The sequence below is a fragment of the Leuresthes tenuis genome, unplaced genomic scaffold (assembly GCF_036924035.1).
Source record: "Leuresthes tenuis unplaced genomic scaffold, fLeuTen1.0.hap1 SCAF_1, whole genome shotgun sequence".
Lineage (NCBI taxonomy): Eukaryota > Metazoa > Chordata > Actinopteri > Atheriniformes > Atherinopsidae > Leuresthes > Leuresthes tenuis.
In genome coordinates this window covers 42,157,550-42,177,213 of record NW_027325355.1, presented here as the reverse complement: position 1 = coordinate 42,177,213, position 19,664 = coordinate 42,157,550, and the positions used below count along the sequence as shown (strand labels likewise).

The window sequence follows — 19,664 nt, the reverse complement described above, 5'->3', positions numbered from 1 at the left end:
GAATAATCACATCAGGGAAGAAGATGTGCCCATAACAAGTCAGCCTTTCTCTGCAATTATCTGGTTACATAGAGGAATTGTATGATTCCAGTACCTATATAATGCACATTTGTCACAGAAATTGTTCCTTACGGCCATACCACCCTGAATAAGCCCGACCTCGTCTGATCTCGGAAGCCAAGGAGGGTTGGGCCTGGTTAGTACTTGGATGGGAGACTGCTTGGGAATACCAGGTGCTGTAAGCATTTTCTCTTCTCTCTACAACCTGCATGTCTTTTGTTGCAACGTCTGATCACCCTGTGACACATGAGAAAGTTGGCCATCTTCAGCTGCTGCTGCTTTGTTGGAAGACACGAAGTGATCTGAGAGTCTCAGTTTCAGCTGAAGAGAATTATCACGTCAGGGAACAAGATGTGCCCACTACACATCAGCCTTTCTCGGCAATTATCTGGTTACATAGAGGAACCGTATGACTCCATTACCTATATAATGCACATTTGTCACAGAAATTGTCGCTTACGGCCACACCACCCTGAATATGCCCGACCTCGTCTGATCTCGGAAGCCAAGCAGGGTTGGGGCTGGTTAGTACTTGGATGGGAGACCGCTTGGGAATACAAGGTGCTGTAAGCTTCTTCTCTTCTCTCTACCACCTGCATGTCTTTTGTTGCAACGTCTGATCACCCTGTGACACATGAGGAAGTTGGTCATCTTCAGTTACTGCTGCTGCTTTGTTGGCAGACACAAAGTGATCTGAGAGTCTCAGTTTCAGTTGCAGAGAATGATCACATCAGAGAAGATGATTTGCGCGCTACACATCAGCCTTTCTCAGCAATTATCTGGTTGCATAGAGGAACCGTATGATTCCAGTACCTATATAATGCACATTTGTCAGAGACATTGTTGCTTACGGCCACACCACCCTGAATAAGCCCGACCTCGTCTGATCTCGGACGCCAAACAGGGTTGTACCTGGTTAGTACTTGGATGGGAGACAGCTTGGGAACACCAGGTGCTGTAAGCTTTTTCTCTTCTCTCTACCACCTGCATGTGTTTTGTTGCAACGTCTGATCACCCTGTGACACATGAGGAAGTTGGTCATCTTCAGCTGCTGCTGCTTTGTTGGCAGACACAAAGTGATCTGAGAGTCTCAGTTTCAGCTCGAGAGAATAATCACGTCAGGGAAGAAGATGTGCCCACTACTTATCAGCTTTTCTCGGCAATTATCTGGTTACATAGAGGAACCGTATGATTCCAGTACCTATATAATGCACATTTGTCAGAGACATTGTTGCTTACGGCCACACCACCCTGAACATGCCCGACCTCGTCTGATCTCGGACGCCAAACAGGGTTGTACCTGGTTAGTACTTGGATGGGAGACCTCTTGGGAACACCAGGTGCTGTAAGCTTTTTCTCTTCTCTCTACCACCTGCATGTCTTTTGTTGCAACGTCTGATCACCCTGTGACACATGAGGAAGTTGGTCATCTTCAGCTGCTGCTGCTTTGTTGGTAGACACGAAGTGATCTGAGAGTCTCAGTTTCAGCTGCAGAGAATAATCACATGAGGGAAGAAGATTTGCCCACTACAAGTCAGCCTTTCTCGGCAATTATCTGGTTACATAGAGGAACCGTATGATTCCAGTACCTATATAATGCACATTTGTCACAGACATTGTTGCTTACGGCCACACCACCCTGAACATGCCCGACCTCGTCTGATCTCGGTAGCCAAGGAGGGTTGGGCCTGGTTAGTACTTTAGTGGGAGACTGCTTGGGAATACCAGGTGCTGTAAGCGTTTTCTCTTCTCTCTACAACCTGCATGTCTTTTGTTGCAACGTCTGATCACCCTGTGACACACGAGGAAGTTGGCCATCTTCAGCTGCTGCTGCTTTGTTGGAAGACACGAAGTGATCTGAGAGTCTCAGTTTCAACTGAAGAGAATAATGACGTCAGGGAAGAAGATGTGCCGACTACACATCAGCCTTTCTCAGCAATTATCTGGTTACATAGAGGAACCGTATGATTCCTGTAGTTATATAATGCACATTTGTCAGACACATTGTTGCTTACGGCCACACCACCCTGAACATGCCCGACCTCGTCTGATCTCGGAAGCCAAGCAGGGTTGAGCCTCCTTAGTACTTGGATGGAAGACCTCTTGGGAATACCAGGTGCTGTAAGCTTTTTCTCTTCTCTCGACCACCTGCATGTCTTTTGTTGCAACGTCTGATCACCCTGTGACACATGAGGAAGTTGGTCATCTTCAGCTGCTGCTGCTTTGTTGGCTGACACAAAGTGATCTGAGAGTCTCAGTTTCAGTTGCAGAGAATGATCACATCAGAGAAGATGATTTGCCCGCTACACATCAGCCTTTCTCGGCAATTATCTGGTTGCATAGAGGAACCGTATGATTCCAGTACCTATATAATGCACATTTGTCACAGTTATGGTTGCTTACGGCCACACCACCCTGAATATGCCCAACCTCATCTGATCTCAGAAGCCAAGGAGGTTTGGGCCTGGTTAGTACTTGGATGGTAGACATTCTGGGAATACCAGGTGCTGTAAGCTTTTTCTCTTCTCTCTACCACCTGCATGTCTTTTGTTGCAACGTCTGATCACCCTGTGACACATGAGGAAGTTGGTCATCTTCAGCTGCTGCTGCTTTGTTGGCTGACACAAAGTGATCTGAGAGTCTCAGTTTCAGTTGCAGAGAATGATCACATCAGAGAAGATGATTTGCCCGCTACACATCAGCCTTTCTCGGCAATTATCTGGTTGCATAGAGGAACCGTATGATTCCAGTACCTATATAATGCACATTTGTCAGAGACATTGTTGCTTACGGCCACACCACCCTGAATAAGCCCGACCTCGTCTGATCTCGGACGCCAAACAGGGTTGTACCTGGTTAGTACTTGGATGGGAGACAGCTTGGGAACACCAGGTGCTGTAAGCTTTTTCTCTTCTCTCAACCACCTGCATGTCTTTTGTTGCAACGTCTGATCACCCTGTGACACATGAGGAAGTTGGTCATCTTCAGCTTCTGCTGCTTTGTTGGCAGACACGAAGTGATCTGAGAGTCTCAGTTTCAGCTGCAGAGAATGATCACATGAGGGAAGAAGATGTGCCCACTACAAGTCAGCCTTTCTCGGCAATTATCTGGTTACATAGAGGAACCGTATGATTCCAGTACCTATATAATGCACATTTGTCACAGACATTGTTGCTTACGGCCACACCACCCTGAACATGCCCGACCTCGTCTGATCTCGGTAGCCAAGGAGGGTTGGGCCTGGTTAGTACTTTAATGGGAGACTGCTTGGGAATACCAGGTGCTGTAAGCGTTTTCTCTTCTCTCTACAACCTGCATGTCTTTTGTTGCAACGTCTGATCACCCTGTGACACACGAGGAAGTTGGCCATCTTCAGCTGCTGCTGCTTTGTTGGAAGACACGAAGTGATCTGAGAGTCTCAGTTTCAACTGAAGAGAATAATCACGTCAGGGAAGAAGATGTGCCGACTACACATCAGCCTTTCTCAGCAATTATCTGGTTACATAGAGGAACCGTATGATTCCTGTAGTTATATAATGCACATTTGTCAGACACATTGTTGCTTACGGCCACACCACCCTGAACATGCCCGACCTCGTCTGATCTCGGAAGCCAAGCAGGGTTGAGCCTCCTTAGTACTTGGATGGGAGACTGCTTGGGAATACCAGGTGCTGTAAGCGTTTTCTCTTCTCTCTACAACCTGCATGTCTTTTGTTGCAACGTCTGATCACCCTGTGACACATGAGGAAGTTGGTCATATTCAGCTGCTGCTGCTTTGTTGGCTGACACAAAGTGATCTGAGAGTCTCAGTTTCAGTTGCAGAGAATGATCACATCAGAGAAGATGATTTGCCCGCTACACATCAGCCTTTCTCGGCAATTATCTGGTTGCATAGAGGAACCGTATGATTCCAGTACCTATATAATGCACATTTGTCAGAGACATTGTTGCTTACGGCCACACCACCCTGAATAAGCCCGACCTCGCCTGATCTCGGACACCAAGAAGGTTGTACCTGGTTAGTACTTGGATGGGAGACATCTTGGGAATACCAGGTGCTGTAAGCTTTTTCTCTTCTCTCTACCACCTGCATGTCTTTTGTTGCAACGTCTGATCACCCTGTGACACGTGAAGAAGTTGGTCATCTTCAGCTGCTGCTGCTTTGTTGATAGACACGAGGTGATCTGAGAGTCTCAGTTTCAGCTGAAGAGAATAATCACATCAAGGATGAAGATGAACCCACTACAAGTCAGCCTTTTTCGGCAATTATCTGGTTACACAGAGGAACTGTATGATTCCAGTACCTATATAATGCACATTTGTCACAGTTATGGTTGCTTACGGCCACACCACCCTGAATATGCCCAACCTCATCTGATCTCAGAAGCCAAGCAGGTTTGGGCCTGGTTAGTACTTGGGTGGTAGACATTCTGGGAATACCAGGTGCTGTAAGCTTTTTCTCTTCTCTCTACCACCTGCATGTCTTTTGTTGCAACGTCTGATCACCCTGTGACACATGAGGAAGTTGGTCATCTTCAGCTGCTGCTGCTTTGTTGGCTGACACAAAGTGATCTGAGAGTCTCAGTTTCAGTTGCAGAGAATGATCACATCAGAGAAGATGATTTGCCCGCTACACATCAGCCTTTCTCGGCAATTATCTGGTTGCATAGAGGAACCGTATGATTCCAGTACCTATATAATGCACATTTGTCAGAGACATTGTTGCTTACGGCCACACCACCCTGAATAAGCCCGACCTCGTCTGATCTCGGACGCCAAACAGGGTTGTACCTGGTTAGTACTTGGATGGGAGACAGCTTGGGAACACCAGGTGCTGTAAGCTTTTTCTCTTCTCTCTACCACCTGCAAGTCTTTTGTTGCAACGTCTGATCACCCTGTGACACGTGAAGAAGTTGGTCATCTTCAGCTGCTGCTGCTTTGTTGATAGACACGAGGTGATCTGAGAGTCTCATTTTCAGCTGAAGAGAATAATCACATCAAGGAGGAAGATGAACCCACTACAAGTCAGCCTTTTTCGGCAATTATCTGGTTACACAGAGGAAGTGTATGATCCCAGTACCTATATAATGCACACTTGTCACCGATATTGTTGCTTACGGCCAAACCACCCTGAATAAGCCCGACCTCGTCTGATCTCGGAAGCCAAGCAGGGTTGGGCCTGGTTAGGACTTGAATGGGAGACCGCTTGGGAATACCAGGTGCTGTAAGCTTTTTCTCTTCTCTATACCACCTGCATGTCTTTTGTTGCAACGTCTGATCACCCTGTTACACATGAGGAAGTTGGTCATCTTCAGCTTCTGCTGCTTTGTTGGCAGACACGAAGTGATCTGAGAGTCTCAGTTTCAGCTGAAGAGAATAATCACATCAGGGAAGAAGTTGTGCCCACTACAAGTCAGCCTTTCTCTGCAATTATCTGGTTACATAGAAGAAGTGTATGATTCCAGTACCTATATAATGCACATTTGTCACAGCTATTGTTGCTTACGGCCGCACCACCCTGAATATGCCTGACCTCGTCTGATCTTGGAAGAAAAGCAGGGTTGGGCCTGGTTAGTACTTGGATGGGAGACCACTTCGGAATACCAGGTGATGTAAGCTTCTTCTCTTCTCTCTACCACCTGCATGTCTTTTGTTGCAACGTCTGATCACCCTGTGACACATGAGGAAGTTGGTCATCTTCAGCTTCTGCTGCTTTGTTGGCAGACACGAAGTGATCTGAGAGTCTCAGTTTCAGCTGAAGAGAATGATCACATCAGAGAAGATTATATGCCCGCTACACATCAGCCTTTCTCGGCAATTATCTGGTTGCATAGAGGAACCGTATGCTTCCAGTAGCTATATAATGCACATTTGTCGGAGACATTGTTGCTTACGGCCACACCACCCTGAACATGCCCGACCTCGTATGATCTCGGAAGCCAAGCAGGGTTGAGCCTGCTTAGTGCTTGGATGGGAGACTGCTTGGGAATACCAGGTGCTGTAAGCTTCTTCTCTTCTCTCTACCACCTGCATGTCTTTTGTTGCAACGTCTGATCACCCTGTGACACGTGAAGAAGTTGGTCATCTTCAGCTGCTGCTGCTTTGTTGATAGACACGAGGTGATCTGAGAGTCTCATTTTCAGCTGAAGAGAATAATCACATCAAGGAGGAAGATGAACCCACTACAAGTCAGCCTTTTTCGGCAATTATCTGGTTACACAGAGGAAGTGTATGATCCCAGTACCTATATAATGCACATTTGTCACAGCTATTGTTGCTTACGGCCACACCACCCTGAATAAGCCCGACCTCGTCTGATCTCGGAAGCCAAGCAGGGTTGGGCCTGGTTAGGACTTGAATGGGAGACCGCTTGGGAATACCAGGTGCTGTAAGCTTTTTCTCTTCTCTATACCACCTGCATGTCTTTTGTTGCAACGTCTGATCACCCTGTTACACATGAGGAAGTTGGTCATCTTCAGCTTCTGCTGCTTTGTTGGCAGACACGAAGTGATCTGAGAGTCTCAGTTTCAGCTGAAGAGAATAATCACATCAGGGAAGAAGTTGTGCCCACTACAAGTCAGCCTTTCTCTGCAATTATCTGGTTACATAGAAGAAGTGTATGATTCCAGTACCTATATAATGCACATTTGTCACAATTATTGTTGCTTACGGCCGCACCACCCTGAATATGCCTGACCTCGTCTGATCTTGGAAGAAAAGCAGGGTTGGGCCTGGTTAGTACTTGGATGGGAGACCACTTCGGAATACCAGGTGATGTAAGCTTCTTCTCTTCTCTCTACCACCTGCATGTCTTTTGTTGCAACGTCTGATCACCCTGTGACACATGAGGAAGTTGGTCATCTTCAGCTTCTGCTGCTTTGTTGGCAGACACGAAGTGATCTGAGAGTCTCAGTTTCAGTTGCAGAGAATGATCACATCAGAGAAGATGATTTGCCCGCTACACATCAGCCTTTCTCGGCAATTATCTGGTTGCATAGAGGAACCGTATGATTCCAGTACCTATATAATGCACATTTGTCAGAGACATTGTTGCTTACGGCCACACCACCCTGAATAAGCCCGACCTCGTCTGATCTCGGACGCCAAACAGGGTTGTACCTGGTTAGTACTTGGATGGGAGACAGCTTGGGAACACCAGGTGCTGTAAGCTTTTTCTCTTCTCTCTACCACCTGCAAGTCTTTTGTTGCAACGTCTGATCACCCTGTGACACGTGAAGAAGTTGGTCATCTTCAGCTGCTGCTGCTTTGTTGATAGACACGAGGTGATCTGAGAGTCTCATTTTCAGCTGAAGAGAATAATCACATCAAGGAGGAAGATGAACCCACTACAAGTCAGCCTTTTTCGGCAATTATCTGGTTACACAGAGGAAGTGTATGATCCCAGTACCTATATAATGCACACTTGTCACCGATATTGTTGCTTACGGCCACACCACCCTGAATAAGCCCGACCTCGTCTGATCTCGGAAGCCAAGCAGGGTTGGGCCTGGTTAGGACTTGAATGGGAGACCGCTTGGGAATACCAGGTGCTGTAAGCTTTTTCTCTTCTCTATACCACCTGCATGTCTTTTGTTGCAACGTCTGATCACCCTGTTACACATGAGGAAGTTGGTCATCTTCAGCTTCTGCTGCTTTGTTGGCAGACACGAAGTGATCTGAGAGTCTCAGTTTCAGCTGAAGAGAATAATCACATCAGGGAAGAAGTTGTGCCCACTACAAGTCAGCCTTTCTCTGCAATTATCTGGTTACATAGAAGAAGTGTATGATTCCAGTACCTATATAATGCACATTTGTCACAGCTATTGTTGCTTACGGCCGCACCACCCTGAATATGCCTGACCTCGTCTGATCTTGGAAGAAAAGCAGGGTTGGGCCTGGTTAGTACTTGGATGGGAGACCACTTCGGAATACCAGGTGATGTAAGCTTCTTCTCTTCTCTCTACCACCTGCATGTCTTTTGTTGCAACGTCTGATCACCCTGTGACACATGAGGAAGTTGGTCATCTTCAGCTTCTGCTGCTTTGTTGGCAGACACGAAGTGATCTGAGAGTCTCAGTTTCAGCTGAAGAGAATGATCACATCAGAGAAGATTATATGCCCGCTACACATCAGCCTTTCTCGGCAATTATCTGGTTGCATAGAGGAACCGTATGCTTCCAGTAGCTATATAATGCACATTTGTCGGAGACATTGTTGCTTACGGCCACACCACCCTGAACATGCCCGACCTCGTATGATCTCGGAAGCCAAGCAGGGTTGAGCCTGCTTAGTGCTTGGATGGGAGACTGCTTGGGAATACCAGGTGCTGTAAGCTTCTTCTCTTCTCTCTACCACCTGCATGTCTTTTGTTGCAACGTCTGATCACCCTGTGACACGTGAAGAAGTTGGTCATCTTCAGCTGCTGCTGCTTTGTTGATAGACACGAGGTGATCTGAGAGTCTCATTTTCAGCTGAAGAGAATAATCACATCAAGGAGGAAGATGAACCCACTACAAGTCAGCCTTTTTCGGCAATTATCTGGTTACACAGAGGAAGTGTATGATCCCAGTACCTATATAATGCACATTTGTCACAGCTATTGTTGCTTACGGCCACACCACCCTGAATAAGCCCGACCTCGTCTGATCTCGGAAGCCAAGCAGGGTTGGGCCTGGTTAGGACTTGAATGGGAGACCGCTTGGGAATACCAGGTGCTGTAAGCTTTTTCTCTTCTCTATACCACCTGCATGTCTTTTGTTGCAACGTCTGATCACCCTGTTACACATGAGGAAGTTGGTCATCTTCAGCTTCTGCTGCTTTGTTGGCAGACACGAAGTGATCTGAGAGTCTCAGTTTCAGCTGAAGAGAATAATCACATCAGGGAAGAAGTTGTGCCCACTACAAGTCAGCCTTTCTCTGCAATTATCTGGTTACATAGAAGAAGTGTATGATTCCAGTACCTATATAATGCACATTTGTCACAGTTATTGTTGCTTACGGCCGCACCACCCTGAATATGCCTGACCTCGTCTGATCTTGGAAGAAAAGCAGGGTTGGGCCTGGTTAGTACTTGGATGGGAGACCACTTCGGAATACCAGGTGATGTAAGCTTCTTCTCTTCTCTCTACCACCTGCATGTCTTTTGTTGCAACGTCTGATCACCCTGTGACACATGAGGAAGTTGGTCATCTTCAGCTTCTGCTGCTTTGTTGGCAGACACGAAGTGATCTGAGAGTCTCAGTTTCAGCTGAAGAGAATGATCACATCAGAGAAGATTATATGCCCGCTACACATCAGCCTTTCTCGGCAATTATCTGGTTGCATAGAGGAACCGTATGCTTCCAGTACCTATATAATGCACATTTGTCAGAGACATTGTTGCTTACGGCCACACCACCCTGAACATGCCCGACCTCGTATGATCTCGGAAGCCAAGCAGGGTTGAGCCTGCTTAGTGCTTGGATGGGAGACTGCTTGGGAATACCAGGTGCTGTAAGCTTCTTCTCTTCTCTCTACCACCTGCATGTCTTTTGTTGCAACGTCTGATCACCCTGTGACACATGAGGAAGTTGGTCATCTTCAGCTGCTGCTGCTTTGTTGGCAGACACAAAGTGATCTGAGAGTCTCAGTTTCAGCTACAGAGAATAATCACGTCAGGGAAGAAGATGTGCCCACTACAAGTCAGCCTTTCTCTGCAATTATCTGGTTACATAGAAGAAGTGTATGATTCCAGTACCTATATAATGCACATTTGTCACAGCTATTGTTGCTTACGGCCGCACCACCCTGAATATGCCTGACCTCGTCTGATCTTGGAAGAAAAGCAGGGTTGGGCCTGGTTAGTACTTGGATGGTGGACTATCTGGGAATACCAGGTGCTGTAAGCTTCTTCTCTTCTCTCTACCACCTGCATGTCTTTTGTTGCAACGTCTGATCACCCTGTGACACATGAGGAAGTTGGTCATCTTCAGCTGCTGCTGCTTTGTTGGCAGACACAAAGTGATCTGAGAGTCTCAGTTTCAGCTACAGAGAATAATCACGTCAGGGAAGAAGATGTGCCCACTACAAGTCAGCCTTTCTCTGCAATTATCTGGTTACATAGAAGAAGTGTATGATTCCAGTACCTATATAATGCACATTTGTCACAGTTATTGTTGCTTACGGCCGCACCACCCTGAATATGCCTGACCTCGTCTGATCTTGGAAGAAAAGCAGGGTTGGGCCTGGTTAGTACTTGGATGGTGGACTATCTGGGAATACCAGGTGCTGTAAGCTGATTCTCTTCTCTCTACCACCTCCATGTCTTTTGTTGCAACGTCTGATCACCCTGTGACACATGAGGAAGTTGGTCATCTTCAGCTGCTGCTGCTTTGTTGGCAGACACAAAGTGATCTGAGAGTCTCAGTTTCAGCTGCAGAGAATAATCACGTCAGGGAAGAAGATGTGCCCACTACACATCAGCCTTTCTCGGAAATGATCTGGTTGCATAGAGGAACCGTATGATTCCAGTACCTATATAATGCACATTTGTCAGAGACATTGTTGCTTACGGCCACACCACCCTGAACATACCCGACCTCGTCTGATCTCGGAAGCCAAGGAGGGTTGGGCGTGGTTAGTACTTGGATGGAAGACCTCTTGGGAATACCAGGTGCTGTAAGCTTTTTCTTTTCTCTCGACCACCTGCATGTCTTTTGTTGCAACGTCTGATCACCCTGTGACACATGAGGAAGGTGGTCATCTTCAGCTTCTGCTGCTTTGTTGGCAGACACGAAGTGATCTGAGAGTCTCAGTTTCAGCTGCAGAGAATGATCACATGAGGGAAGAAGATGAACCCACTACAAGTCAGCCTTTCTCGGCAATTATCTGGTTACATAGAGGAACCGTATGATTCCAGTACCTATATAATGCACATTTGTCACAGACATTGTTGCTTACGGCCACACCACCCTGAACATGCCCGACCTCGTCTGATCTCGGTAGCCAAGGAGGGTTGGGCCTGGTTAGTACTTGGATGGGAGACCACTTGGGAATACCAGGAGCTGTAAGCTTTTTGTCTTCTCTCGACCACCTGCATGTCTTTTGTTGCAACGTCTGATCACCCTGTGACACATGAGGAAGTTGGTCATCTTCAGCTGCTGCTGCTTTGTTGGCAGACACGAAGTGATCTGAGAGTCTCAGTTTCAGCTGCAGAGAATGATCACATCAGGGAAGAAGATGTGCCCATAACAAGTCAGCCTTTCTCTGCAATTATCTGGTTACATAGAGGAATTGTATGATTCCAGTACCTATATAATGCACATTTGTCACAGAAATTGTTCCTTACGGCCACACCACCCTGAATAAGCCCGACCTCGTCTGATCTCGGAAGCCAAGGAGGGTTGGGCCTGGTTAGTACTTTAATGGGAGACTGCTTGGGAATACCAGGTGCTGTAAGCGTTTTCTCTTCTCTCTACAACCTGCATGTCTTTTCTTGCAACGTCTGATCACCCTGTGACACATGAGGAAGTTGGCCATCTTCAGCTGCTGCTGCTTTGTTGGAAGACACGAAGTGATCTGAGAGTCTCAGTTTCAACTGAAGAGAATAATCACGTCAGGGAAGAAGATGTGCCCACTACACATCAGCCTTTCTCAGCAATTATCTGGTTACATAGAGGAACCGTATGATTCCTGTACTTATATAATGCACTTTTGTCAGACACATTGTTGCTTACGGCCACACCACCCTGAACATACCCGACCTCGTCTGATCTCGGAAGCCAAGCAGGGTTGAACCTGCTTAGTACTTGGATGGGAGACTGCTTGGGAATACCAGGTGCTGTAAGCGTTTTCTCTTCTCTCTACAACCTGCATGTCTTTTGTTGCAACGTCTGATCACCCTGTGACACATGAGGAAGTTGGTCATCTTCAGCTGCTGCTGCTTTGTTGGCTGACACAAAGTGATCTGAGAGTCTCAGTTTCGGTTGCAGAGAATGATCACATCAGAGAAGATGATTTGCCCGCTACACATCAGCCTTTCTCGGCAATTATCTGGTTGCATAGAGGAACCGTATGATTCCAATACCTATATAATGCACATTTGTCAGAGACATTGTTGCTTACGGCCACACCACCTTGAATAAGCCCGACCTCGTCTGATCTCGGACACCAAGAAGGTTGTACCTGGTTAGTACTTGGATGGGAGACAGCTTGGGAATACCAGGTGCTGTAAGCTTTTTCTCTTCTCTCTACCACCTGCATGTCTTTTGTTGCAACGTCTGATCACCCTGTGACACGTGAAGAAGTTGGTCATCTTCAGCTGCTGCTGCTTTGTTGATAGACACGAGGTGATCTGAGAGTCTCAGTTTCAGCTGAAGAGAATAATCACATCAAGGAGGAAGATGATGTGCCCACTACAAGTCAGCCTTTTTCGGCAATTATCTGGTTACACAGAGGAAGTGTATGATTCCAGTACCTATATAATGCACATTTGTCACCGATATTGTTGCTTACGGCCGCACCACCCTGAATATACCTGACCTCGTCTGATCTTGGAAGAAAAGCAGGTTTGGGCCTCGTTAGTATTTGGATGGGAGACCACTTCGGAATACGAGGTGCTGTAAGCTTTTTCTCTTCTCTGTACCACCTGCATGTCTTTTGTTGCAACGTCTGATCACCCTGTGACACATGAGGAAGTTGGTCATCTTCAGCTTCTGCTGCTTTGTTGGCAGACACAAAGTGATCTGAGAGTCTCAGTTTCAGCTCGAGAGAATAATCACGTCAGGGAAGAAGATGTGCCCACTACTTATCAGCTTTTCTCGGCAATTATCTGGTTACATAGAGGAACTGTATGATTCCAGTACCTATATAATGCACATTTGTCACAGTTATGGTTGCTTACGGCCACACCACCCTGAATATGCCTGACCACGTCTGATCTCGGAAGCCAAGCAGGTTTGGGCCTGGTTAGTACTTGGATGGTAGAATATCTGGGAATACCAGGTGCTGTAAGCTGATTCTCTTCTCTCTACCACCTGCATGTCTTTTGTTGCAACGTCTGATCACCCTGTGACACATGAGGAAGTTGGTCATCTTCAGCTGCTGCTGCTGTGTTGGCAGACACAAAGTGATCTGAGAGTCTCAGTTTCAGCTGCAGAGAATAATCACGTCAGGGCAGAAGATGTGCCCACTACACATCAGCCTTTCTCGGAAATGATCTGGTTGCATAGAGGAACCGTATGATTCCAGTACCTATATAATGCACATTTGTCAGAGACATTGTTGCTTACGGCCACACCACCCTGAACATACCCGACCTCGTCTGATCTCGGAAGCCAAGGAGGGTTGGGCGTGGTTAGTACTTGGATGGAAGACCTCTTGGGAATACCAGGTGCTGTAAGCTTTTTCTCTTCTCTCGACCACCTGCATGTCTTTTGTTGCAACGTCTGATCACCCTGTGACACATGAGGAAGGTGGTCATCTTCAGCTGCTGCTGCTTTGTTGGCAGACACGAAGTGATCTGAGAGTCTCAGTTTCAGCTGCAGAGAATGATCACATGAGGGAAGAAGATTTGCCCACTACAAGTCAGCCTTTCTCGGCAATTATCTGGTTACATAGAGGAACCGTATGATTCCAGTACCTATATAATGCACATTTGTCACAGACATTGTTGCTTACGGCCACACCACCCTGAACATGCCCGACCTCGTCTGATCTCGGTAGCCAAGGAGGGTTGGGCCTGGTTAGTACTTAAATGGGAGACCGCTTGGGAATACCAGGAGCTGTAAGCTTTTTGTCTTCTCTCGACCACCTGCATGTCTTTTGTTGCAACGTCTGATCACCCTGTGACACATGAGGAAGTTGGTCATCTTCAGCTGCTGCTGCTTTGTTGGCAGACACGAAGTGATCTGAGAGTCTCAGTTTCAGCTGCAGAGAATAATCACATCAGGGAAGAAGATGTGCCCACTACAAGTCAGCCTTTCTCGGCAATTATCTGGTTACATAGAGGAAGTGTATGATTCCAGTACTTATATAAGGCACATTTGTCACATATATTGTTGCTTACAGCCACACCACCCTGAATAAGCACGATCTCGGAAGCCAAGCAGGTTTGGGCCTGGTTAGTACTTGGAAGGTAGACTGCCTGGGAATACCAGGTGCTTTAAGCTTTTTCTCTTCTCTCTACCACCTGCATGTCTTTTGTTGCAACGTCTGATCACCCTGTGACACATGAGGAAGTTGGTCATCTTCAGCTGCTGCTGCTTTGTTGGCAGACACGAAGTGATCTGAGAGTCTCAGTTTCAGCTGCAGAGAATAATCACGTCAGGGAAGAAGATGTGCCCACTACAAGTCAGCTTTTCTCTGCAATTATCTGGTTACATAGAGGAACCGTATGATTCCAGTACCTATATAATGCACATTTGTCACAGACATTGTTGCTTACGGCCACACCACCCTGAACATGCCCGACCTCGTCTTATCTCGGAAGCCAAGGAGGGTTGGGCCTGGTTAGTACTTAAATGGGAGACCGCTTGGGAATACCAGGAGCTGTAAGCTTTTTGTCTTCTCTCGACCACCTGCATGTCTTTTGTTGCAACGTCTGATCCCCCTGTGACACATGAGGAAGTTGGTCATCTTCAGCTGCTGCTGCTTTGTTGGCAGACACGAAGTGATCTGAGAGTCTCAGTTTCAGCTGCAGAGAATAATCACATCAGGGAAGAAGATGTGCCCATAACAAGTCAGCCTTTCTCTGCAATTATCTGGTTACATAGAGGAATTGTATGATTCCAGTACCTATATAATGCACATTTGTCACAGAAATTGTTCCTTACGGCCATACCACCCTGAATAAGCCCGACCTCGTCTGATCTCGGAAGCCAAGGAGGGTTGGGCCTGGTTAGTACTTTAATGGGAGACTGCTTGGGAATACCAGGTGCTGTAAGCATTTTCTCTTCTCTCTACAACCTGCATGTCTTTTGTTGCAACGTCTGATCACCCTGTGACACATGAGAAAGTTGGCCATCTTCAGCTGCTGCTGCTTTGTTGGAAGACACGAAGTGATCTGAGAGTCTCAGTTTCAGCTGAAGAGAATAATCACGTCAGGGAAGAAGATGTGCCCACTACACATCAGCCTTTCTCAGCAATTATCTGGTTACATAGAGGAACCGTATGATTCCTGTACTTATATAATGCACATTTGTCAGACACATTGTTTCTTACGGCCACACTACCCTGAACATGCCCGACCTTGTCTGATCTCGGAAGCCAAGCAGGGTTGAGCCTGCTTAGTACTTGGATGGGAGACAGCTTGGGAATACCAGGTGCTGTAAGCTTTTTCTCTTCTCTCTACCACCTGCATGTCTTTTGTTGCAACGTCTGATCACCCTGTGACACGTGAAGAAGTTGGTCATCTTCAGCTTCTGCTGCTTTGTTGGCAGACACAAAGTGATCTGAGAGTCTCATTTTCAGCTGGAGAGAATTATCACGTCAGGGAACAAGATGTGCCCACTACACATCAGCCTTTCTCGGCAATTATCTGGTTACATAGAGGAACCGTATGACTCCATTACCTATATAATGCACATTTGTCACAGAAATTGTCGCTTACGGCCACACCACCCTGAATATGCCCGACCTCGTCTGATCTCGGAAGCCAAGCAGGGTTGGGGCTGGTTAGTACTTGGATGGGTGACCGCTTGGGAATACGAGGTGCTGTAAGCTTCTTCTCTTCTCTCTACCACCTGCATGTCTTTTGTTGCAACGTCTGATCACCCTGTGACACATGAGGAAGTTGGTCATCTTCAGCTTCTGCTGCTTTGTTGGCAGACACGAAGTGATCTGAGAGTCTCAGTTTCAGCTGAAGAGAATGATCACATCAGAGAAGATGATATGCCCACTACACATCAGCCTTTCTCGGCAATTATCTGGTTTCATAGAGGAAGTGTATGATTCCAGTACCTATATAATTCACATTTGTAACAAACATTGTTGCTTACGGCCACACCACCCTGAATAAGCCCCACCTTGTCTTATCCTGGAAGCCAAGCAGGGTTGGGCCTGGTTCGTACTTCAATGGGAGACTGCTTGGGAATACCAGGTGCTGTAAGCTTTTTATCTTCTCTCTACCACCTGCATGTCTTTTGTTGCAACATCTGATCACCCTGTGACACATGAGGAAGTTTGTCATCTTCAGCTTCTGCTGCTTTGTTGGCAGACACGAAGTGATCTGAGAGTCTCATTTTCAACTGAAGAGAATAATAACGTCAGGGAAGAAGATGTGCCCCCTACACATCAGCCTTTCTCGGCAATTATCTGGTTACATAGAGGAACTGTATGATTCCAGTACCTATATAATGCACATTTGTCACAGACATTGTTGCTTACGGCCACACCACCCTCAATATGCCTGACCTCGTCTGATCTCGGAAGCCAAGCACGGTTGGCCTGGTTAGTACTTGGGTGGGAGACTGCTTGGGAATACCAGGTGCTGTAAGCTTTATCTCTTCTCTGGACCACCTGAATGTCTTTTGTTGCAACGTCTGATCACCCTGTGACACATGAGGAAGTTGGTCATCTTCAGCTTCTGCTGCTTTGTTTGCAGACACGAAGTGATCTGAGAGTCTCAGTTTCAGCTGCAGAGAATAATCAAGTCAGGGAAGAAGATGTGCCCACTACACATAAGCCTTTCTCGGCAATTATCTGGTTACATAGAGGAACCGTATGATTCCAGTACCTATATAATGCACATTTGTCACAGACATTGTCGCTTACGGCAACACCACCCTGAACATGCCTGACCTCGTCTGATCTCGGAAGCCAAGCACGGTTGGCCTGGTTAGTACTTGGGTGGGAGACCACTTGGGAATACCAGGTGCTGTAAGCTTTATCTCTTCTCTGGACCACCTGAATGTCTTTTGTTGCAACGTCTGATCACCCTGTGACACATGAGGAAGTTGGTCATCTTCAGCTTCTGCTGCTTTGTTGGCAGACACGAAGTGATCTGAGAGTCTCAGTTTCAGCTGCAGAGAATAATCACGTCAGGGAAGAAGATGTGCCCACTACACATAAGCCTTTCTCTGCAATTATCTGGTTACATAGAGGAACCGTATGATTCCAGTACCTATATAATGCACATTTGTCACAGAGATTGTCGCTTACGGCCACACCACCCTGAATATAATATGCCCGACCTCGTCCGATCTCGGAAGCCAAGCGGGGTTGTGCCTGGTTAGTACTTGGGTGGGAGACTGCTTGGGAATACCAGGTGCTGTAAGCTTTTTCTCTTCTCTCTACCACCTGCATGTCTTTTGTTGCAACGTCTGATCACCCTGTGACACATGAGGAAGTTGGTCATCTTCAGCTGCTGCTGCTTTGTTGGCAGACACAAAGTGATCTGAGAGTCTCAGTTTCAGCTGCAGAGAATAATCACATCAGGGAAGAAGATGTGCCCACTACAAGTCAGCCTTTCTCGGCAATTATCTGGTTACATAGAGGAAGTGTATGATTCCAGTACTTATATAAGGCACATTTGTCACATATATTGTTGCTTACAGCCACACCACCCTGAATAAGCACGATCTCGGAAGCCAAGCAGGTTTGGGCCTGGTTAGTACTTGGAAGGTAGACTGCCTGGGAATACCAGGTGCTTTAAGCTTTTTCTCTTCTCTCTACCACCTGCATGTCTTTTGTTGCAACGTCTGATCACCCTGTGACACATGAGGAAGTTGGTCATCTTCAGCTGCTGCTGCTTTGTTGGCAGACACGAAGTGATCTGAGAGTCTCAGTTTCAGCTGCAGAGAATAATCACGTCAGGGAAGAAGATGTGCCCACTACAAGTCAGCTTTTCTCTGCAATTATCTGGTTACATAGAGGAACCGTATGATTCCAGTACCTATATAATGCACATTTGTCACAGACATTGTTGCTTACGGCCACACCACCCTGAACATGCCCGACCTCGTCTTATCTCGGAAGCCAAGGAGGGTTGGGCCTGGTTAGTACTTAAATGGGAGACCGCTTGGGAATACCAGGAGCTGTAAGCTTTTTGTCTTCTCTCGACCACCTGCATGTCTTTTGTTGCAACGTCTGATCCCCCTGTGACACATGAGGAAGTTGGTCATCTTCAGCTGCTGCTGCTTTGTTGGCAGACACGAAGTGATCTGAGAGTCTCAGTTTCAGCTGCAGAGAATAATCACATCAGGGAAGAAGATGTGCCCATAACAAGTCAGCCTTTCTCTGCAATTATCTGGTTACATAGAGGAATTGTATGATTCCAGTACCTATATAATGCACATTTGTCACAGAAATTGTTCCTTACGGCCATACCACCCTGAATAAGCCCGACCTCGTCTGATCTCGGAAGCCAAGGAGGGTTGGGCCTGGTTAGTACTTTAATGGGAGACTGCTTGGGAATACCAGGTGCTGTAAGCATTTTCTCTTCTCTCTACAACCTGCATGTCTTTTGTTGCAACGTCTGATCACCCTGTGACACATGAGAAAGTTGGCCATCTTCAGCTGCTGCTGCTTTGTTGGAAGACACGAAGTGATCTGAGAGTCTCAGTTTCAGCTGAAGAGAATAATCACGTCAGGGAAGAAGATGTGCCCACTACACATCAGCCTTTCTCAGCAATTATCTGGTTACATAGAGGAACCGTATGATTCCTGTACTTATATAATGCACATTTGTCAGACACATTGTTTCTTACGGCCACACTACCCTGAACATGCCCGACCTTGTCTGATCTCGGAAGCCAAGCAGGGTTGAGCCTGCTTAGTACTTGGATGGGAGACAGCTTGGGAATACCAGGTGCTGTAAGCTTTTTGTCTTCTCTCGACCACCTGCATGTCTTTTGTTGCAACGTCTGATCCCCCTGTGACACATGAGGAAGTTGGTCATCTTCAGCTGCTGCTGCTTTGTTGGCAGACACGAAGTGATCTGAGAGTCTCAGTTTCAGCTGCAGAGAATAATCACATCAGGGAAGAAGATGTGCCCATAACAAGTCAGCCTTTCTCTGCAATTATCTGGTTACATAGAGGAATTGTATGATTCCAGTACCTATATAATGCACATTTGTCACAGAAATTGTTCCTTACGGCCATACCACCCTGAATAAGCCCGACCTCGTCTGATCTCGGAAGCCAAGGAGGGTTGGGCCTGGTTAGTACTTTAATGGGAGACTGCTTGGGAATACCAGGTGCTGTAAGCATTTTCTCTTCTCTCTACAACCTGCATGTCTTTTGTTGCAACGTCTGATCACCCTGTGACACATGAGAAAGTTGGCCATCTTCAGCTGCTGCTGCTTTGTTGGAAGACACGAAGTGATCTGAGAGTCTCAGTTTCAGCTGAAGAGAATAATCACGTCAGGGAAGAAGATGTGCCCACTACACATCAGCCTTTCTCAGCAATTATCTGGTTACATAGAGGAACCGTATGATTCCTGTACTTATATAATGCACATTTGTCAGACACATTGTTTCTTACGGCCACACTACCCTGAACATGCCCGACCTTGTCTGATCTCGGAAGCCAAGCAGGGTTGAGCCTGCTTAGTACTTGGATGGGAGACAGCTTGGGAATACCAGGTGCTGTAAGCTTTTTCTCTTCTCTCTACCACCTGCATGTCTTT

At 46.8% G+C, this 19,664-nt stretch overlaps 48 pseudogenes; all 48 read left to right on the top strand.

The window, feature by feature from the left end:
- The first annotated feature begins 126 nt into the window (after window positions 1–126).
- On the top strand, window positions 127–245 carry LOC140302619 (5S ribosomal RNA; annotated as a pseudogene).
- Window positions 246–514: 269 nt separating this feature from the next.
- On the top strand, window positions 515–633 carry LOC140301076 (5S ribosomal RNA; annotated as a pseudogene).
- Window positions 634–905: 272 nt separating this feature from the next.
- On the top strand, window positions 906–1,024 carry LOC140292570 (5S ribosomal RNA; annotated as a pseudogene).
- A 269-nt stretch (window positions 1,025–1,293) lies between these two features.
- LOC140304031 (5S ribosomal RNA) lies at window positions 1,294–1,412 on the top strand (annotated as a pseudogene).
- Window positions 1,413–1,681: 269 nt separating this feature from the next.
- LOC140319818 (5S ribosomal RNA) lies at window positions 1,682–1,800 on the top strand (annotated as a pseudogene).
- A 269-nt stretch (window positions 1,801–2,069) lies between these two features.
- On the top strand, window positions 2,070–2,188 carry LOC140287732 (5S ribosomal RNA; annotated as a pseudogene).
- Window positions 2,189–2,457: 269 nt separating this feature from the next.
- LOC140296354 (5S ribosomal RNA) lies at window positions 2,458–2,576 on the top strand (annotated as a pseudogene).
- A 269-nt stretch (window positions 2,577–2,845) lies between these two features.
- Window positions 2,846–2,964, top strand: LOC140292568 (5S ribosomal RNA; annotated as a pseudogene).
- Window positions 2,965–3,233: 269 nt separating this feature from the next.
- Window positions 3,234–3,352, top strand: LOC140315294 (5S ribosomal RNA; annotated as a pseudogene).
- Window positions 3,353–3,621: 269 nt separating this feature from the next.
- On the top strand, window positions 3,622–3,740 carry LOC140291149 (5S ribosomal RNA; annotated as a pseudogene).
- Window positions 3,741–4,396: 656 nt separating this feature from the next.
- On the top strand, window positions 4,397–4,515 carry LOC140293883 (5S ribosomal RNA; annotated as a pseudogene).
- Window positions 4,516–4,784: 269 nt separating this feature from the next.
- Window positions 4,785–4,903, top strand: LOC140292567 (5S ribosomal RNA; annotated as a pseudogene).
- Window positions 4,904–5,172: 269 nt separating this feature from the next.
- LOC140300248 (5S ribosomal RNA) lies at window positions 5,173–5,291 on the top strand (annotated as a pseudogene).
- Window positions 5,292–5,560: 269 nt separating this feature from the next.
- LOC140283192 (5S ribosomal RNA) lies at window positions 5,561–5,679 on the top strand (annotated as a pseudogene).
- Window positions 5,680–5,948: 269 nt separating this feature from the next.
- LOC140289110 (5S ribosomal RNA) lies at window positions 5,949–6,067 on the top strand (annotated as a pseudogene).
- A 269-nt stretch (window positions 6,068–6,336) lies between these two features.
- LOC140300160 (5S ribosomal RNA) lies at window positions 6,337–6,455 on the top strand (annotated as a pseudogene).
- A 269-nt stretch (window positions 6,456–6,724) lies between these two features.
- Window positions 6,725–6,843, top strand: LOC140283187 (5S ribosomal RNA; annotated as a pseudogene).
- A 269-nt stretch (window positions 6,844–7,112) lies between these two features.
- LOC140292566 (5S ribosomal RNA) lies at window positions 7,113–7,231 on the top strand (annotated as a pseudogene).
- Window positions 7,232–7,500: 269 nt separating this feature from the next.
- On the top strand, window positions 7,501–7,619 carry LOC140300159 (5S ribosomal RNA; annotated as a pseudogene).
- A 269-nt stretch (window positions 7,620–7,888) lies between these two features.
- Window positions 7,889–8,007, top strand: LOC140283183 (5S ribosomal RNA; annotated as a pseudogene).
- A 269-nt stretch (window positions 8,008–8,276) lies between these two features.
- LOC140289109 (5S ribosomal RNA) lies at window positions 8,277–8,395 on the top strand (annotated as a pseudogene).
- A 269-nt stretch (window positions 8,396–8,664) lies between these two features.
- LOC140300158 (5S ribosomal RNA) lies at window positions 8,665–8,783 on the top strand (annotated as a pseudogene).
- Window positions 8,784–9,052: 269 nt separating this feature from the next.
- On the top strand, window positions 9,053–9,171 carry LOC140283180 (5S ribosomal RNA; annotated as a pseudogene).
- Window positions 9,172–9,440: 269 nt separating this feature from the next.
- On the top strand, window positions 9,441–9,559 carry LOC140289107 (5S ribosomal RNA; annotated as a pseudogene).
- Window positions 9,560–9,828: 269 nt separating this feature from the next.
- Window positions 9,829–9,947, top strand: LOC140278882 (5S ribosomal RNA; annotated as a pseudogene).
- A 269-nt stretch (window positions 9,948–10,216) lies between these two features.
- LOC140278875 (5S ribosomal RNA) lies at window positions 10,217–10,335 on the top strand (annotated as a pseudogene).
- A 269-nt stretch (window positions 10,336–10,604) lies between these two features.
- On the top strand, window positions 10,605–10,723 carry LOC140300487 (5S ribosomal RNA; annotated as a pseudogene).
- A 269-nt stretch (window positions 10,724–10,992) lies between these two features.
- LOC140299638 (5S ribosomal RNA) lies at window positions 10,993–11,111 on the top strand (annotated as a pseudogene).
- A 269-nt stretch (window positions 11,112–11,380) lies between these two features.
- Window positions 11,381–11,499, top strand: LOC140288543 (5S ribosomal RNA; annotated as a pseudogene).
- A 269-nt stretch (window positions 11,500–11,768) lies between these two features.
- LOC140313411 (5S ribosomal RNA) lies at window positions 11,769–11,887 on the top strand (annotated as a pseudogene).
- Window positions 11,888–12,156: 269 nt separating this feature from the next.
- LOC140296989 (5S ribosomal RNA) lies at window positions 12,157–12,274 on the top strand (annotated as a pseudogene).
- A 272-nt stretch (window positions 12,275–12,546) lies between these two features.
- LOC140291859 (5S ribosomal RNA) lies at window positions 12,547–12,665 on the top strand (annotated as a pseudogene).
- Window positions 12,666–12,934: 269 nt separating this feature from the next.
- LOC140291236 (5S ribosomal RNA) lies at window positions 12,935–13,053 on the top strand (annotated as a pseudogene).
- A 269-nt stretch (window positions 13,054–13,322) lies between these two features.
- LOC140300486 (5S ribosomal RNA) lies at window positions 13,323–13,441 on the top strand (annotated as a pseudogene).
- Window positions 13,442–13,710: 269 nt separating this feature from the next.
- LOC140306018 (5S ribosomal RNA) lies at window positions 13,711–13,829 on the top strand (annotated as a pseudogene).
- Window positions 13,830–14,476: 647 nt separating this feature from the next.
- LOC140288905 (5S ribosomal RNA) lies at window positions 14,477–14,595 on the top strand (annotated as a pseudogene).
- A 269-nt stretch (window positions 14,596–14,864) lies between these two features.
- LOC140318297 (5S ribosomal RNA) lies at window positions 14,865–14,983 on the top strand (annotated as a pseudogene).
- A 269-nt stretch (window positions 14,984–15,252) lies between these two features.
- Window positions 15,253–15,371, top strand: LOC140294923 (5S ribosomal RNA; annotated as a pseudogene).
- Window positions 15,372–15,640: 269 nt separating this feature from the next.
- Window positions 15,641–15,759, top strand: LOC140299998 (5S ribosomal RNA; annotated as a pseudogene).
- Window positions 15,760–16,028: 269 nt separating this feature from the next.
- Window positions 16,029–16,147, top strand: LOC140297289 (5S ribosomal RNA; annotated as a pseudogene).
- Window positions 16,148–16,416: 269 nt separating this feature from the next.
- On the top strand, window positions 16,417–16,534 carry LOC140293429 (5S ribosomal RNA; annotated as a pseudogene).
- Window positions 16,535–16,803: 269 nt separating this feature from the next.
- On the top strand, window positions 16,804–16,921 carry LOC140287038 (5S ribosomal RNA; annotated as a pseudogene).
- A 269-nt stretch (window positions 16,922–17,190) lies between these two features.
- Window positions 17,191–17,314, top strand: LOC140270955 (5S ribosomal RNA; annotated as a pseudogene).
- Window positions 17,315–17,961: 647 nt separating this feature from the next.
- LOC140288904 (5S ribosomal RNA) lies at window positions 17,962–18,080 on the top strand (annotated as a pseudogene).
- Window positions 18,081–18,349: 269 nt separating this feature from the next.
- On the top strand, window positions 18,350–18,468 carry LOC140318292 (5S ribosomal RNA; annotated as a pseudogene).
- Window positions 18,469–18,737: 269 nt separating this feature from the next.
- On the top strand, window positions 18,738–18,856 carry LOC140294921 (5S ribosomal RNA; annotated as a pseudogene).
- Window positions 18,857–19,125: 269 nt separating this feature from the next.
- On the top strand, window positions 19,126–19,244 carry LOC140318287 (5S ribosomal RNA; annotated as a pseudogene).
- Window positions 19,245–19,513: 269 nt separating this feature from the next.
- On the top strand, window positions 19,514–19,632 carry LOC140294920 (5S ribosomal RNA; annotated as a pseudogene).
- Window positions 19,633–19,664: the final 32 nt, after the last annotated feature.